Genomic DNA, 5000 nt, shown 5'->3' on the forward strand with positions numbered 1-5000 from the left:
TTAGGGTTAGGGTTAGGGTTGGGGTTAGGTATAGGGTTGGGGTTAGGGTTAGGGTTAGGGTTAGGGTTAGGGTTAGGGTTGGGGTTAGGGTTAGGGTTGAGTTAGGTATAGGGTTAGGGTTAGGGTTAGGGTTGGGGTTAGGGTTAGGGTTGGGGTTAGGGTTAGGGTTAGGGTTAGGGTTAGGGTTAGGGTTAGGGTTGGGGTTAGGGTTAGGGTTGAGTTAGGTATAGGGTTGAGTTAGGTATAGGGTTAGGGTTAGGGTTAGGGTTAGGGTTGGGGTTAGGGTTAGGGTTGGGGTTAGGGTTAGGGTTAGGGTTAGGGTTAGGGTTAGGGTTAGGGTTGGGGTTAGGGTTGGGGTTAGGGTTAGGGTTAGGGTTAGGGTTAGGGTTAGGGTTGGGGTTAGGGTTAGGGTTGAGTTAGGTATAGGGTTAGGGTTAGGGTTAGGGTTGGGGTTAGGGTTAGGGTTAGGGTTGGGGTTAGGGTTAGGGTTAGGGTTAGGGTTAGGGTTAGGGTTGGGGTTAGGGTTAGGGTGGAGTTAGGTATAGGGTTAGGGTTAGGGTTAGGGTTAGGGTTGGGGTTAGGGTTAGGGTTAGGGTTAGGGTTAGGGTTAGGGTTGGGGTTAGGTATAGGGTTAGGGTTAGGGTTAGGGTTAGGGTTAGGGTTAGGGTTAGGGTTGAGTTAGGTATAGGGTTAGGGTTGGGATTAGGGTTAGGGTTATGGTTAGGGTTAGGGTTAGGGTTGGGGTTAGGGTTAGGGTTGAGTTAGGTATAGGGTTAGGGTTAGGGTTAGGGTTGGGGTTAGGGTTAGGGTTGGGGTTAGGGTTAGGGTTAGGGTTAGGGTTAGGGTTAGGGTAAGGTTTAGGGTTAGGGTTGGGGTTAGGGTTGGGGTTAGGGTTAGGGTTAGGGTTAGGGTTAGGGTTAGGGTTGGGGTTAGGGTTAGGGTTAGGGTTAGGGTTGGGGTTAGGGTTAGGGTTAGGGTTAGTGTTAGGGTTAGGGTTAGGGTTAGGGTTAGAGTTGAGTTAGGTATAGGGTTAGGGTTGGGGTTAGGGTTAGGGTTAGGGTTAGGGTTAGGCTTAGGGTTTGGGTTACGGTTGGGGTTAGGGTTAGTGTTGAGTTAGGTATAGGGTTAGAGTTAGGGTTAGGGTTAGGGTTGGGGTTAGGGTTAGGGTTAGGGTTAGGGTTAGGGTTGAGTTAGGTATAGGGTTGGGGTTAGGGTTAGGGTTAGGGTTAGGGTTAGGGTTGGGGTTAGGGTTAGGGTTGAGTTAGGTATAGGGTTAGGGTTAGGGTTAGGGTTGGGGTTAGGGTTAGGGTTGGGGTTAGGGTTAGGGTTAGGGTTAGGGTTAGGGTTAGGGTTAGGGTTGGGGTTAGGGTTGGGGTTAGGGTTAGGGTTAGGGTTAGGGTTAGGGTTAGGGTTGGGGTTAGGGTTAGGGTTAGGGTTAGGGTTAGGGTTGGGGTTAGGGTTAGGGTTAGGGTTAGGGTTAGGGTTGAGTTAGTTATAGGGTTAGGGTTGGGGTTAGGGTTAGGGTTAGGGTTAGGGTTAGGGTTAGGGTTGGGGTTAGGGTTAGGGTTGAGTTAGGTATAGGGTTAGGGTTAGGGTTAGGGTTGGGGTTAGGTATAGGGTTGGGGTTAGGGTTAGGGTTAGGGTTAGGGTTAGGGTTAGGGTTAGGGTTAGGGTTGGGGTTAGGGTTTGGGTTGAGTTAGGTATAGGGTTAGGGTTAGGGTTAGGGTTGGGTTTAGGGTTAGGGTTGGGGTTAGGGTTAAGGTTAGGGTTTGGGTTAGTGTTAGGGTTGGGGTTAGGGTTAGGGTTGAGTTAGGTATAGGGTTAGGTTTAGTGTTAGGGTTGGGGTTAGGGTTAGGGTTAGGGTTAGGGTTAGGGTTAGGGTTGGGGTTAGGTATAGGGTTAGGGTTAGGGTTAGGGTAAGGGTTAGGGTTAGGGTTAGGGTTGGGGTTTGGGTTAGGGTTGAGTTATTTATAGGGGTAGGGTTAGGGTTAGGGTTAGGGTTAGGGTTAGGGTTAGGTTTGAGTTAGGTATAGGGTTAGGGTTGGGGTTAGGGTTAGGGTTAGGGTTAGGGTTAGGCTTGAGTTAGGTATAGGGTTAGGGTTAGGGTTAGGGTTGGGGTTAGGGTTAGGGTTGGGGTTAGGGTTAGGGTTAGGGTTAGGGTTAGGGTTAGGTTTAGGGTGAGGGTTGGGGTTAGGGTTGGGGTTAGGGTTAGGGTTAGGGTTAGGGTTAGGGTTAGGGTTGGGGTTAGGGTTAGGGTTAGGGTTGAGTTAGGTATAGGGTTAGGGTTGGGGTTAGGGTTAGGCTTAGTGTTAGGGTTAGGGTTAGGGTTAGGGTTAGGGTTGGGGTTAGGTATAGGGTTAGGGTTAGGGTTAGGGTTCGGGTTAGGGTTAGGGTTAGGGTTAGGGTTGGGGTTAGGGTTAGGGTTGAGTTAGGTATAGGGTTAGGGTTAGGGTTAGGGTTAGGGTTAGGGTTAGGGTTAGGTATAGGGTTAGGGTTAGGGTTAGGGTTAGGGTTAGGGTTAGGGTTGGGGTTAGGGTTAGGGTTAGGGTTGCGGTTAGGTTTAGGGTTGAGTTAGGTATAGGGTTAGGGTTAGGGTTAGGGTTGGGGTTAGGTATAGGGTTGGGGTTAGGGTTAGGGTTAGGGTTAGGGTTAGGGTTAGGGTTAGGGTTGGGGTTAGGGTTAGGGTTGAGTTAGGTATAGGGTTAGGGTTAGGGTTAGGGTTAGGGTTGGGGTTAGGGTTAGGGTTGGGGTTAGGGTTAGGGTTAGGGTTAGGGTTAGGGTTAGGGTTAGGGTTGGGGTTAGGGTTAGGGTTGAGTTAGGTATAGGGTTGAGTTAGGTATAGGGTTAGGGTTAGGGTTAGGGTTAGGGTTGGGGTTAGGGTTAGGGTTGGGGTTAGGGTTAGGGTTAGGGTTAGGGTTAGGGTTGGGGTTAGGGTTTGGGTTGAGTTAGGTATAGGGTTAGGGTTAGGGTTAGGGTTGGGTTTAGGGTTAGGGTTGGGGTTAGGGTTACGGTTAGGGTTTGTGTTAGGGTTAGGGTTGGGGTTAGGGTTAGGGTTGAGTTAGGTATAGGGTTAGGTTTAGTGTTAGGGTTGGGGTTAGGGTTAGGGTTAGGGTTAGGGTTAGGGTTAGGGTTGGGGTTAGGTATAGGGTTAGGGTTAGGGTTAGGGTTAGGGTTAGGGTTAGGGTTGGGGTTTGGGTTAGGGTTGAGTTATTTATAGGGTTAGGGTTAGGGTTAGGGTTAGGGTTAGGGTTAGGGTTGGGGTTAGGGTTAGGGTTAGTTTTAGGGTTGGGGTTAGGGTTAGGGTTGAGTTAGGTATAGGGTTAGGGTTGGGGTTAGGGTTAGGGTTAGGGTTAGGGTTAGGGTTGGGGTTAGGGTTAGGGTTGAGTTAGGTATAGGGTTAGGGTTAGGGTTAGGGTTGAGTTAGGTATAGGGTTAGGGTTAGGGTTAGGGTTAGGGTTAGGGTTAGGGCTAGGGTTAGGGTTAGGGTTAGGGTTGAGTTAGGTATAGGGTTAGGGTTGGGGTTAGGGTTAGGGTTAGGGTTAGGGTTAGGGTTGGGGTTAGGTATAGGGTTAGGGTTAGGGTTAGGGTTAGGGTTAGGGTTAGGGTTAGGGTTGGGGTTAGGGTTAGGGTTGAGTTAGGTATAGGGTTAGGGTTAGGGTTAGGGTTAGGGTTAGGGTTAGGGTTAGGGTTAGGGTTGGGGTTAGGGTTAGGGTTAGGGTTAGGGTTAGGGTTAGGGTTGGGGTTAGGTATAGGGTTAGGGTTAGGGTTAGGGTTAGGGTTGGGGTTAGGGTTAGGGTTGAGTTAGGTATAGGGTTAGGGTTAGGGTTAGGGTTGGGGTTAGGGTTAGGGTTAGGGTTAGGGTTAGGGTTAGGGTTATGGTTGGGGTTAGGGTTAGGGTTAGGGTTAGGGTTAGGGTTAGGGTTAGGGTTAGGGTTAGGGTTAGGGTTGGGGTTAGGTATAGGGTTATGGTTAGGGTTAGGGTTAGGGTTAGGGTTAGGGTTGGGGTTAGGGTTGAGTTAGGCATAGGGTTAGGATTAGGGTTAGGGTTAGGGTTAGGGTTGGGGTTAGGGTTAGGGTTAGGGTTAGGGTTAGGGTTAGGGTTGAGTTAGGTATAGGGTTAGGGTTAGGGTTAGGGTTAGGGTTAGGGTTAGGGTTGGGGTTAGGTATAGGGTTAGGGTTAGGGTTAGGGTTAGGGTTAGGGTTGGGGTTAGGTATAGGGTTATTGTTAGGGTTGGGGTTAGGGTTAGGGTTAGGGTTAGGGTTAGGGTTAGGGTTGGGGTTAGGTATAGGGTTAGGGTTAGGGTTGAGGTTAGGGTTAGGGTTAGGGTTAGGGTTAGGGTTAGGGTTGGGGTTAGGTATAGGGTTAGGGTTAGGGTTAGGGTTAGGGTTAGGGTTGGGGTTAGGGTTGAGTTAGGTATAGGGTTAGGGTTAGGGTTAGGGTTAGGGTTAGGGTTAGGGTTAGGGTTGGGGTTAGTGTTAGGGTTAGGGTTAGGGTTAGGGTTAGGGTTAGGGTTAGGGTTAGGGTTGAGTTGGGTATAGGGTTAGGGTTAGGGTTAGGGTTAGGGTTAGGGATAGGGTTGGGGTTAGGTATAGGGTTAGGGTTAGGGTTAGGGTTAGGGTTAGGGTTAGGGTTAGGGTTGGGGTTAGGGATAGGGTTGAGTTAGGTATAGGGTTAGGGTTAGGGTTAGGGTTAGGGTTAGGGTTGAGTTAGTTATAGGGTTAGGGTTGGGGTTAGGGTTAGGGTTAGGGTTAGGGTTAGGGTTAGGGTTGGGGTTAGGGTTAGGGTTGAGTTAGGTATAGGGTTAGGGTTAGGGTTAGGGTTGGGGTTAGGTATAGGGTTGGGGTTAGGGTTAGGGTTAGGGTTAGGGTTAGGGTTAGGGTTGGGGTTAGGGTTAGGGTTGAGTTAGGTATAGGGTTAGGGTTAGGGTTAGGGTTGGGGTTAGGGTTAGGGTTGGGGTTAGGGTTAGGGTTAGGGTTAGGGTTAGGGTTAGGGTTAGGGT

Source organism: Heloderma suspectum, chromosome 9, assembly GCF_057233095.1.
Source record: "Heloderma suspectum isolate Gila_16-S chromosome 9, 16-S_ref, whole genome shotgun sequence".
In the NCBI taxonomy this organism is placed as follows: Eukaryota; Metazoa; Chordata; class Lepidosauria; order Squamata; family Helodermatidae; genus Heloderma; species Heloderma suspectum.